Below are 13,849 nucleotides of genomic sequence, written 5' to 3' on the forward strand. Positions count from 1 at the left end.
TCACTTTTCAGCTGCAGTCTCTCTATCTGTAAAATAAGGTTGTTTGAGATCCTTTTAAGTTACACGTTCCAGGGTCAGTGGAACTTTTTAAACAGACTGTCTAGTCGCCTCAACTGCTTTAGTAACTTGAGGGCTTTCTGTTTCAAGTAATTGGAAACCATGTCTGCTGTTTCCAGGCCTAATTTTTTCATAAATAGAGATAAATTTTGTTTTTTGCTTGTGAAATATATATATTTGCACTTGCTTTTTGCTTTTCTTTATTCTGCTTACTACAGCAAAAATGTTTTTACAACATTTTTCATCTTGAAAACACTAACTTTTGGAAAATATCTCAACTCTTCATGCATTTTTTTTGACATAGCTGATCGATTCTAGTCTGCCACTATTACGACACTCCGGGGGCAAATCTGTATTTGTTGAAGCAGTCCACAGCTAAGTAGTGAGCCGACCACGGAGCAGGTGCGAGATCCTGGGGCTGGATTTTCAAGTGTCTCATTCATAAGTCACTAAATTTGTGAATTCACCTCCTTGTCAATTCTTTCTCCTAAATAGATCTCTATTTCAGTGTGTTCCCCAGAGTATTTTCCATGAAACACTAGTCCCAAAAGACACTCCTTAAATAAGAATTCCATAGCCAGTAAGTTAGGAAAATGCTATATCTATAGCCTTATTGCAATTAGGATGCTTTTGGTGGCAAATCACAGAAAACACTGTTTCAAACCAATTTAACAAAAAGGAAAGATTATTGTATCCTGTACTGGACATCTAGGGGGTTGTGGAAAGGAAGGCACAGTTCAATCAGAAGACTCAGTATTGGGGCCAGCCTGGTGACATAGTGGTTATGTTTGCACACTCCACTTCGGTGGCCCAAGGTTTGTGGGTTTGGATCCTGGGCGTGGACCTACACACTGCTCATCAAGCTGTGGCAGCATCCCATATACAAAATAGGGAAAAATTGGCACAGATGTTAGCTCAGGGCAATCTTCCTCAGCAAAAGAAAAAGACGACGACTCAGTATTGTCAAAGACTCAGCTTTATTCATTCTTTCTATTATGCACACAGAAGAATATGTGATGTGATAAATATGAAAATAATATAACCCCTCTCCCCCTACCAGAGGCTTCCCGTGTGCCCTTTCTCAGTTGCACTGCTCTCCATTCCCACAGAGCATACTTCTGAGGGAGGTACTTATCCCTCTCATGATGACAGAGGGTCATAGTCGGAACATTGGTTATGGCTGTGTGCACCTACAGAAAGTGAGGCATGGCAGGCTCCTCACCTCTGCCCCCGTGACCCCAGACTGTTGATTGAAATGATCTATTCACAGATCCCCACAGACAGTGAACTCGAGGACAAGGATTATGTATTTTTGATCCCTTTCCCAAGGGCCAAGCATAAGACTTGGCAAGAACCAAGTGCTAATTAATATTTGTTCTGAAAACCGAATTTCCTCCCTAAAAATGGAAGTTGCAGGAAGGGGTTGGACTCTGCTCTGAGGGCCCTGGTAGCTCCATTCTTGTCTCCTATAGTGGCTTTTAGCAAATTCATTTTGTTGAAGTCATGATTATGCTTGGGCTGTCAATGGCAGCCATTTGGTCTGAGTGTGTGTGCCCCTTCACAGACACGGTGGCCATTAGCAGGTACACTGCCAGACTCTCCATGAGGCTATCAGTTGTAAGGTTGCTGTTTCTCAGAAACCACTCTTTTTTTGTGTGAGGAAGATTGGCCCTGAGCTAACATCTGTGGCAATCTTCCTCTACTTTGTATATGGGACGCCACCACAGCATGGCTTGATGAGTGGTGTTTAGGTCCATGCCCGGGATCTGAACCTACGAACCCCAAGCCGCTGAAGCGGAGCACACGAACTTAACCACTATGCCACCGGGCCGGCCCCTAGGAACCGTTCATATTACTCACCAGATTTCGTTCTCATTTTGACAATTGTGAAGGCACCGAGTATTGGTCGAACTACTGAAAGATCACCCCTCTTGAGCTTGATCCCAAGAAATGAACTTGTAAGTGGTCTTCAGTCCCAGACAGGCTGGGCTTATCTAAATGGGGTGGAGTGTCTCTGATAGCACCTTCTCCCGAGAGGGATCAGTGCCAAAACCTTTGTTCTTTCCTGGACTGTTTTGTTCTCAGAAACAATGCTGCTTTGATTTCTCCAATGGGAGCTGGTGCTCCAATTTCCTTAACTGGAAAGAAGTGGAGACTTCATTTCCTGCCTCAGCCCGCCGTCTGATTGTCCTGGCCGGTATGTGTGCTCCTGCCTGTGTGCAGACATGCTCCACATTTATCTCTCCTCCTGTTGCTTCCGGCTTGGGGTGGCTGCTGAAGCAGTGTGAAGGAGCACTCTTGGGCCAAGGAGGTGGGAGAAGGGAGCACCACCATATTCCTTGACACGAGCAATTAAGTGAGGGACAGATGCTGGGCCTGGTTTAGTGGATGTTAAAACTTCGCTTCAGTAGCCTGCAACCCCTTGTTGGTCTAGTCTGAACTCTCTGGCATTGGAACCACGCTCATCCTTCTTTTTCATGGTTCACAGAAGTCTCAGAACTCAGATTTCCACCCTTCTCATCCTTCAGGAAGACTCAGGGACTCGCCCTGCTGGAATCTCACCTTACACAGCTGACCTTGTCCAAAACGCCTCTTCAAGGCAGCTCTGAAGCTCCCAGTTGTCACACGAGCTGGCAGTGTGCTCCCAATGACTGTTGTGCTGTGGCCTGTGGCTCCCTGTTCCCTGCAATGGGGACAGCAAGTGCCCTACAGTCGCTTGGCCCCATGGAATGGGGTCTAAGAAGGGGGAGAGAGTTTGGCCTCTGGAAGGAGCTGGGACCTTTCATCCATGGCTTTTTAAAAGGAGAGGAGTCCTGCATCAGGGCAATTGTTGGCAGGTCAGTAGTTTTGATGGTAGGAAGACATGGCAGCCCAGAATTGCTTCTCAGTGAAGTAGAAGCTGAGTCCCAGGCCACTGTGGCTGAGGAGGCAGGACAATCCTTGGTTGTCAGCAAGGGGGCCTGTCTCAGATTGTGTGTCAGGGCTCATCAAACTTTAATGGGCTAATGAGTCACCTGGGGATTCTGATCCAGTAAGTCTGGAGTGAGACCAGATATGTTGCATTTCTAGCAAACTCCCAAATGACACTGGTCCAAAGACTACACTTTGAGTAGCTAGGTTGTATATCATTACAAATGCGACCTTGCTGAGGGAACATCCACCATTTTTTTTTCACTGGGGCTGAAAGGCCTGACAAGGCAATTTCACCAGCTGGGGCTGGGGTGTGGAGAGACGGGAAGGGGTAGGGAAGAGTCAGAAAGGCTCAGGGAAAGAGCAGAAGATGTGAAATCGTTATTTTGAAGAGTGGGAAAGTGAGTACACCAGGGAGGTGGCACAGTCTGGTGGCGCCCACTTTGAAGGATCTGGGCCCGCAGAAGAAAGGAGGAACAGAAGTGATTGGAAGGCGCTGGTGGGAAGCGAGGTGGACACGGGCCACTCCAAGCCCATGGGAATGAGAGGAAAGTCAGCAGGGGAAGTGATGACATCAGGGCATAGCCAGGTTTCCTTCAGAGCAGAAAAGTGACAGGAATGTTCAGAGAGAGATTGAGGACACAGGAGCATTTGCTGGTGATAGACTGTAGGACTCAGAGGGTGTGGAGGAAGGGTTTGAGAGAGCGGGGAGGGCGTATTGGGACAGATTAGCAGATGTATGGAGAAGTTCGGAGGTGAGGGTCCAGGGTGGATGACTGGGGACCCTGGGGCTTCTGGTGGGCTGAGGTGGCAATGATGGGAAGATGGGTGACCAGTTCAGGCTGCATAGAGTGGAGACGTTGGGGGGTGATGCATGCATCCTTTCTTGGGGATGATAGAAGGGAGGTGGCATAAGAACCATAAGAGAGACGTTACTCCAGGAACAGGAGGCTGGGGTGCCCCTTTCTGGGGCCCTGTTGCATTGTGGCACTGGGGCACGAGGCACGTGGATGCGACCTTGTCTCTCCGTGCACATTGTTATTGATGTTGCTTTTTTAAAGCAATGTCATTAGACAGAGCAGTGCGTCCACATCACACTGGTGGCTCAGTGTTCACTGCTCAGCATTTCCAAAGATAAAGCAATAATTGTGTTTTGAGTCCTAAATATCATATATGCCTGAGTACGAGGTGGCCTGTGTTACAACATGACCCCGTTCCCACCGTAAAGGTTCTCTCACTGCCCAGAAGGGTTTTGGTTAACTTAAATTTATAAACTTTTGGGATGTAGGTGAAACAGTTCAATGCCTACTAATAATATTGAATTTATTAATTTAATTACAAATGCACATTTAAAATCAGATATAAAATAAAATATTGATTAACAACCAGTGCTTTTCTCCATTCACATTTCATAACGTAATTTTATTCAAATTCATCCCAACATCTTTGACCAGACGTCTTGATCTGAGCCACTTTCCTAATCATCTAACTCGGCTTTGAAGAGAACATTCTCTTCCCTTCTGTGGCATTGTCTGAGATCCAGGCCTGAGAATCTGTGTTTCAGCGGGAAACGGGTCTCCAAGCTCCAACTCCTTGTGTGTATCCCATTGGGACAATGCCTTTCCATTTGTCCAGAAGGCGGGTATTTTCCACCTCCATTTAGCGTATGGGTTTCTAAAGTGGTCCTCAACATGCCTGTTTCTAACTTTTGCTGACTCTTTAGCTTGTGTGATCACGTCTCCTGGAATACTGATTAAATCTGTGTTCAATTTCTTTGTGCTTTTACGGTTTGATTTTTTTTTTTTTTTGATGAAGATTGGCCCTGAGCTAACATCCATGCCCATCTTCCTCCACTTTATATGTGGGATGCCTGTCACAGCATGGCTTGATAAGTGGTGCATGGGTCTGCACTCGGGATCCGAACTGGCAAATCCCAGGCCTCTGACACAGAGCACACAAACTTAACCGCTACACCACCGGGCCAGCCCCTGATTTTGTTTTTTACACCAAGCTCATCAAGGGGCTTCCATGAACATCGAAACCCAGCATTGGTTGGGATCATTCCAGGTTAATGTGTCATCCTCAAGCAAAAAAAAGTAGTTGAGAGGGCCTTGCACAAGTGGAAACGAATTGTGAGAGCTAAAATGTCAGTCCACTCTCTCTGTCGGAGGTAATTTCGGGATGAGAAACTGTGTGGGGATCTATGGTATGAATTACCATATTTTCTTTTAATTTCCCCTCCTTTGCAAATCAGCTCCAATTTTGACCATGTCTAATAGAAAACATATGGGCTTTCGAGGTGTTCCAACTCTAAATCCTGGCTCTTCCAAACACAAGCTGTGTGACTTTGGATGGCGGCTCCATCCCCCTCACCCCCGATTTCCTACTGTCTAAGTAGGGATAACAATGTCTGCATCTCAGGACTGCTCTGAGAATCGGACGCAGTAATGTATGCCACGGGCCAGGCACACAACTCAAAAAAGTCAGCCTTTTTTCCTGTTGATTTTTAAGAGCTTTTTGTGGTTAACCCTTTATTGTGAGTATGGCAAATATTTTTTTGGTTTGTCCTTTGTTTGTTTATTTTGAGCCAAACAGAATAATAGGCAAATCCATTAATATTTTTCCTTTTTTTCCTTTTTAAAGGTTTTATTTTTCCTTTCTCTCCCCAAAGCCCTCTGGTACATCGTTGTATATTTTAGTTGTGGGTCCTTCTAGTTGTGGCAGGTGGGATGCCGCCTCAGCGTGGCCTGATGAGCAGTGCCATGTCCGTGCCCAGGATCCGAACCAGTGAAAGCCTGGGCCGCCGAAGCAGAGCACGTGAACTTAACCACTCAGCAACGGGGCCAGCCCCTTCATCAATATTTTTCGTTATGGTTTCTGATCTTCTGTTGTTTATACAGAAGGGGAGTTCAAGAAGCTTATGTTTCAAGATCCCCGCCCCTGCTGGGACCCCTTTCGAGGTGCTGGACCTAATTTTGTATTTGTAATTTTGGATTCTTTTTCTTAAAAGGGCTTCTCAAATTATATAAACTTCAGGCCCCACAAAATCTGCAACTGCCCTTGATGCCGTGCTTAGGAAGGTCCCGCTGCCCCAAATTATGAAAATTTTTAATAGGATTAACTTTACATGTTTTCTTTTGACATAACTTTTCAGTGCTAAAGTCAATGACTAGTGCAGTAATTGTCTGCAAAGAGTTAGTTTTTCTCAGAATTAAATAGAGCTCCACCACCCACTCGTTCATTCCTTCGTTCATTCATCCGAGTCGTCCCTCACCTTTCGCACCCAGCTGTGTCGTGACGCAGCTGTTGGGTTCTGGGAGCAGACGGGAGGGGACGGGCCCTGGATGGGGTGGTGGCGAGGGAGGCGGGAGGTTTATCGGTTTCCTAGAGCTGCGGCATCAAAGTACCAAAAACTGGGCAGCTTAAAACGATAGAAACTTACTCTCTCACGGTTCTGGAGGCCATAAGTCCAGAATCAAGATGGCAGCAGGGCATCTGAAGGCTCCAGGGGAGAATCTGTCCATGCCTGTCCCTTAGCTTGTGGGGGTGGTGGCAATGCTTGGTGTTCCTTGCTTGTAGGGACGTCACTGCTCTCTCTGCCTTGGTCGTAGTACGGCCTTCTCCCTGTGTGTCTCTGTGAGTCTCTTCTTACAAGGACAGCGTCATATTGGATTAGGGTCCACCCTAACGACGTGGTCTTAACTTGATCACAGCTGCAAAGACCCGATTTCCACATAAGGTCACATTCCCAGGTACCCGGAGTTAGGACTGCAGCAGATCTGTCACGGGGTACACAGCTCAGCGCACACAGGGGGACTTGGAACCTGAGTGTTCTCACTTCCAGTCCTTTGGCCCAACACTCAGAGGCGCCGGCACCTTCGTGTGCTCAGCCCCTTCCGCCCACACGCCTTCAGGAAGGAGGAGCTCCCTGCCGCTGGGATGGCTGCCTTCATTTCTTCCTCTTCTTCCGTCCCCCCCCAGCAGGGCATAGTGGGGCTGAGTGCTGGCTCTTGGGATGCAGAGCAGGGTTCTAATCACGACCCTGTGAGTTAAAGCTGTGTGTCCTAGCACTTCGAAAGAGCATACAAAAGGTGCTCATAACTATTTGTGGAATAAATGAAAGATCTTGGGCAAGGCTTCTCCGAGCCTCAGTTTCCCCAGCAGTAAAACTGAGATGGCAAAGACCCTGCCTCAAGGAGGTCGGGAAGATTAAATGGGATGATTAATCTGACGCACCTAATCCAGTTGGCATAGACTAAATGCTCAAGAAGTGGTAGCTAGAGCAATCATAACATGCCATAGCATAGCACTGGATAATATTAATAGGTGATTAATATGATTAATAAATAATAATAGTAATCCTCCAAAGACAGTTCTCTTCACTTGAAATAAAAGCTCAAGTCCTTACTATCTCCAGCTAGTTCTACATGTTGCCCCTGCCACTGCCCAGCCTCCCGGCCCTGCTCCCTGCTCAGGCGCAGTGACCCCTCATCGTTCCTCAGACGCCCCACGTACCTTCCCGTCTCAGGGCCTTGGCCTTCGCTTCCCCTCTGCCCGAAAATTCTTCCTTCCGAGATCTGCACACTTCACTCCCTCGCTTTATTTAGATCCTCGCCCAAAGGTCACTTCCTCATAAGGCCTTCCCTGAGTGCCCTATTTTGAGTCCCATTTGCATCACTTCCTATCTCTTATTCTGTTTTGTTTCTCTACGTGTAGCGCTTTTTACTGCCGACGCTATGTATTTGTTTATTCTCTCTCTGCGATCACCCAGGATGCTTGCTCCACCGGAAGGCCTTGTCTCATCCGTTCATATCCCTGGCACTGGAATAGCGCCCGGCACGTCTTTGGTACTCAGCAACTATTTATGAGATGAATGGCCTCATAGAGCAGTCTCACACCTGTCCAGCGCTGTCCTTCACCACCTGTCTGTCTGGCTCCTTGCAACGACTCTAGGAGGTGGACAAACCAAGGATTAGTTCATGGGTAAGACAAATGAAGCCCAGAGAGGTGAAGCGATTGGCCTAAGCTCGTGGAACTGCTTAATGGGGAAGCTGGGATTCAGGCTCCGGTCTGCGACTCTGCATGTCTCATGCAGACCTGAGCAGCCCTCAAGGATTCACTGCTTATCCCCTTATTGATGAGCATGTCCCATAGGTCTTAGTCTTCTTTCCCTTGGGATGCACTGGACAGGTACCCTTGTCTCCTCCTGTCAAGGGGGTCTTCTCATGAGAACCCGGCAGAGGGCGCTAGAGAGACAGCATCCTGATGGGTGACCTTGCTCTGTCTCATCCTCCTGCACTAACTGCAGGGGAGGTAGGGTCGGGGCGCAGTCTGTGGGTCTGGGCGGCCTGGATGTCTTCAGTGTCCTGTTTCGGCTCCTCTCTGCTCTGTGTTCAGGGGTGTCCTTGGCCAGAGGCCTGGCTTTCCTTGTTGGAAGTCTGTCTCTAAATCTAGGGAGAAAAGTGGGAAAGAGCTCTGTAAGTTCCTGTCCTCTAGGCCCCACTACACAGCTGACATTCGAAGCTGCTCCCCACCGTCACCTCCAGCAGAAGATGAAGGACGTCCCGTCATTCAGAAGTGTCAGGTGGACTCTGTCCTGGTGTAGAGTAGAAGTAAGACGGGAGCTCAGTAGAGCTAGGAGAAAGGCAAAGCTGGTTTCCCCACCTCTGCCTGGAAGGTCCTCCCTCAAGGGTTCACCAGGAAAGCGACTCTTCCTTGAAGTCTCAGCTTCTCCAGGATGTTTCCTTCTCTCAGCTCAGGCCTCAGTGAGGCCCATTGCAGGCCCCACGGCCACACCATCTGCTCCTGTCTGTCTCCCCCGCTCGGCAGTGGGCTCCTTGGGAGGAGAAACCATGTCTTACTCATGCTGTGTCCCAGCCCCTAGCACAAGGCTGGCACAGACAAGGTGCTCACTATTTTTTTTGAGGAAGATTGACCCTGAGCTAACCACTGCCAATCCTTCTCTTTTTGCTGAGGAAGACTGGCCCTGAACTAACATCCAAGTCCATCTTCCTCTACTTTATACGTGGGATGCCTGCCACAGCATGGCTTTTTGCCAAGCAGTGCCATGTCTGTACCTGGGATCCGAACCGGCAAACCTGGGGCCTCTGAGAAGTGGAACATGGGAACTTAACTGCTGCGCCACCAGGCCGGCCCCAAGGCGGTCACTTTTGAGTGTACAAGTGAATAAATTAACATAATGTGGGGAACTGGGTGCTCGGTAATTGGATTGGAAGCATTGGGAAAGGCAAGGTTGGGGCAGCCACACATGAAGAAAATTCAAGTCACTTCAACAGGCTCTTATTGATAACTACCCTGTCTTTAGTTTCTGTCTAGTGGGCTGGTACAGATAGCACAAAACTATAATGTAGTGTATCGACTATAGTCACTCATTCAGAGTTACCATAAAGTCAAGGAAGCTGAAGTTTCAAGGCCATCCTCTTACACAGGATTCTTTCTGGACCCTGAACCTAATTTTGTAAACTTTAAGAGCCGCACCTTCTCCCCTACCCGACAATTGTATAAAATTCAGGTTCCACAAAACCTGGATTCATTGTTGCATTCGATACCTATTTCTTGATCCCTAATGTGTGTCCAGCACTGTGCGAGGCACTGGGAACAGAGCAATGAATAAGGGCGACACTTCCAGCCTCTCGAAGCTCTTCTCAGGACAGTGGAAAGACAGGCAGTGGGCAGGGGGTCGCAAGGCACAGAGTAAGTGCTAGATGGGGAAGAGGAGTACGGAGGGGCCCCATAGTGGACAGTTACGCTTTTTTGGGCTGTCCACCCAAATCCCTCCCAAAGTTCTTTTTTTTCTTACACTGTAAGTCTTGGTGGGAGTCAGGGCCTGCTTGGCACAACAGGGGCCCAAAAGGTGAGATCCTTTTCTGCTAAAGGCAACCAAGGGGTGGATGCACCGTCCAAGCTCAGTTAGCCATGGGCTTCGGCCTGGCCCCGGTGTTACTGGGGAATTTTTTCAGACCCAGGCAGGGGGAGCTCTGGGCTTTGGGGGGTGGTTACAGGGTTGCCCGGGCCAGACTGCTGCTGTGGTCCAGGCTCCCCAGCTTCCCATAGACCCATTTGTTTCTAAGCCTGGGTCTCTGGGCTTCCTGCAGATCCCGTAAGTGGGGTTCCGATAAATTCTGTTTCTCCTTAGTTTGTCCAGAGTGAGTTTCTCTTCTTTCCAACCAGGAACTCTAATTGGTACAAACTCCTACCTCAGCCTTGGCAGAGGGAGGCAAGCATTCCAAATCTGGGACATTTATGCTAATACCTGAAGGATGAGTGAGAATAAGCTAGATGAAGGGGGATGAGGAGCTGGGACTAGTAAGGAGAGCAATGTTCTAGGCAGAGGGAACAGCCTGTGCAAAGGTCCAGAGACAAGGAGATGAAAACAATGTAGACAGCCAAAGGGCAGAAGACTCAGGGCCTTGATTGTTAGATTGAGCACTTTGAATTTTACTCAGAGGAAAACTAGGAGCCACTGAAGGGCACAGGGAGGACTAGACATTTAAGAAAGACCACTCTGACTGCAATGTGGAGAATGGAACCAGGAGAGCGAGATAAGGGCAGGGGGAACATCTGGAAGTCTCCTGCCGTAATCCGGGCATGAGGGGATCGTGCCTGGTCTAGGCCGGTGCAGCAGAGAGAGAGGGAGAGAGGTGAAAGGCTTCAACAGCCACCATGGAAGTCAGTGGAGAGAACGTGGTGATTGGTCGAGAGGGAGGAGGGGTCCAGGATCACTCATGTCTTTGGCTTGGGCGGGGGGCGTATCATTCAGAACCAGGAGAGGAGGAAATGTTGGTTTTGGAGAAGGAGTTTAGTGATGGACATGCTGAGTTTGAAGTGCTTGGGGCCCATTCAGATAAAATGTCCAGGAGCTGGACGGATGTGCAAGGTCGACATTCTGGAAAGAGGTTTGGACTCAAGATAGAGATGTCGTCAGCACGTGGATGGTGACTGGAGCTACAGGAGTGAGTGAGTGTTGAGGGAGGAAAGCAGAACAGTAACACTCATGAACCAGGCTAGAGAAGAGAATCTTAGGAGGAGCCTGAGGAGGGGCCGAGGGGAAAACGAGGGAGGAAGGGCCGACAGGTGAAACAGGAAGTCTGAGAAATGCCTATGAGAGTTAGCTGGTGCCCGGAAGCTCGGGATAGAAGTGATTTTTGTGAGAGCAGTCTTGGAAAAGCTCCTGAGAAGGTAAGATGTGAATTCACATATTCTGAAGGACGGCTATGTGCGAGGCCATGCTGGTGACTCACACACGACCTCATTTAGTTCTCGTGGCGATCCTTAAGCATCAGCCCCATTTTCAAAAGAAAGACTCAGAGAAATGAAATCTCTTGCCTAAGGTCACACTGCAACACGTGGTAGGAATGAACCTTAGATCTATCTAGAACACAAATCTGAGTTCTTCCCACTACTTCTTCCTTCCATGTCCAGATCCTGCCGTGTGGGATAATTGTATTTTATTTGTGACTTGGTTCAACAAATATTTGAGTGCTGACTGTGTGCTAGGCACTGTTCTGGGTGCTGGGGATACAGCAGTGAACAAAACAGTCAATATTTTCAATCTCACCTTCTGGAGGGAGTCACATATAAATAGGCAGTACAGTTATCCCTCAGCATCCACAGACATTGGTTCCGGGACCCCCATGGATACCACAATTTGCGGATGCTCAAGTCCCTTATATAAAATGGTGTAGAATTTGCATAGAACCTACGCACATGCTCCTGTGTCCTCATCTCTAGGTTACTTATAATACCGAATACAATGTAAATGCTATGTAAATAGTTGTTACACTCTATTGTTTAGGGAATAATGACAAGAAAAAAAGAGTCTGTACGGGGCGGGCCCTTGGCCGAGTGGTTAAGTTTGCGCATCTGCTTCCGGTTTCGCCGGTTCGGATCCGGGTGCGGACATGGCACTGCTCATCAGGCCAGGCTGAGGCGGTGTCCCACACAGCACAACCAGAGACACTCACAACTAGAATATACAACTATCTACTGGGGGGATTTGGGGAGAAAGAAAAAAAAGAAGATTGGAGGGGCCGGCTCCATGGCCAAGTGGTTAAGTTCGCGTGCTCCGCTGCGGCGGCCCAGGGTTCGGATCCTGGGCGCGGACATGGCACCGCTCGTCAGGCCACGTTGAGACGGCGTCCCACATCCCACAACTAGAGGGACATGCAACTAAGATATACAACTATGTACGGGGGGCTTTGGGGAGATAAAGCAGAAAAAATAAAAACGATTGGCAGCAGTTATTAGCCCAGGTGCCAATCTTTAAAAAAAAAAAGAAGATTGGCAACAGATGTTAGCTCAGGTGCCAATCTTAAAAAAAACAGAGTCCGTACATGGTCAGTACAAGAACAACCATTGCAGGCCTTCCATCCGAGGTCAGTGGAATCGGCGGATGCAGGACCCGCAGGTACAGAGGGCCAACCAACTGTGTGTCATATAATAAGGGTAGACGTGGAGACACCTAAAGCAGGAAAGAGGAGTGGGGAGTATGTGTTCAGGATTACATTTATAACGGGGTAGACAGTGGGACCTTACTACTAAAAGTGACATTTGAGCCAAGACATGACGAAGGGGAGAAAGCCAGTTGTCTGGTTATGGGGGAGGGGGAGGGGAGATAGAAAAAAGCCCTCAAATGCTTGGCACATCCCAGGAGCCGCAAGGAGGCCAGGGTGGTGGGAGCAGAATGAGCAAGGCCTGCCGTGGGGAATTCGATCAGAAAAATAGGGTGTAGGGTAAGGACAGGGGAGAGAGGAGACTAGATCAGAAGGAGCACTGTGTAGACCAAATTTAGTATTTTGACTTACAAATCTAGGTGGAATGTCATTTGGTGGCATTTATGCTATTTTTAAGGATTCTTCTTCATCTGGCTGTGTGTCGAGGAGACTGAAAGGAGAGCCAGGGCTAAGCAGAGTCCAGTTAAGGCTACTGTGGTATCTAGGTAAGAAATCAGAGCGGCAGTTGAAGAGGCGAGTTGTGCAATTTCTAACGTTTTGAAGGGAGAGCCAACAAGATTTGATGATAGATTGGACATACGGTTTGATAGCTAAACTAAGAATGTGGGGTTGTTTTTGAGATCAGGCATTTGCCATTGGAGACGGAGAAGCCACAGCCAGTGACGTAGAATGAAAACCAAGTGAGGTGTCACGAGCCAGCTGGGTGGCACAGCGGTTAAGTTTGGACATTCTGCTTCAGTGGCATGGGGTTCGCTGGTTCGGATCCCAGCTACAGACCTACGCACTGCTTGTCAAGCCCTGCTGTGAGGGCGTCCCACATATAGAGGAAGATGGGCGCAGATGGTAGCGCAGGGCCAACCTTCCTCAGCCAAAAGAGGATTGGTGGCGGATGTCAGCTCAGGGCTAATCTTACTTGGAAAAAAAAACAAAGTGAGGTGTCCTGGAAAGAAGTGAGCAGACTCAGAACGATACAGTGTTAGATGCTGCCTACAGGATACAGCACTGGAGCTCCTGATTTTCAGGTTTTGGTATAGGATTGGAGTGCAGCCTATTTGAGAATGGGAAAAAGGGAACTAGCAAAATGAATGGACAGCTCTTCCAAAGTTTTGGTCCGTATACAGGAGAGCACAAATTTGGGGCGCTAAAGACGTGGAATCTTACTAGCAGCATTACGTTATTCATACAAGGTACATGCTGAGTACATCCAAATATTGTTGCTCCACAGCACGGTAGGTTATAAAATATACTGTTCAGCGTCCCTGGAACAAGACAGCAGTGTTCTTGAGGGATCAGAATGAGTCGTTCTTGAAGCATGAGGGGAGGGAGGTACGTGTAACCGGATGAGACTGGCTTCTGCAACCACGGACAAACCACTGCACGACAGATCTAACACCAAGACTTCCTTTGGC

This window comes from Equus przewalskii, chromosome 6, assembly GCF_037783145.1.
Source record: "Equus przewalskii isolate Varuska chromosome 6, EquPr2, whole genome shotgun sequence".
NCBI classification, from domain to species: domain Eukaryota; kingdom Metazoa; phylum Chordata; class Mammalia; order Perissodactyla; family Equidae; genus Equus; species Equus przewalskii.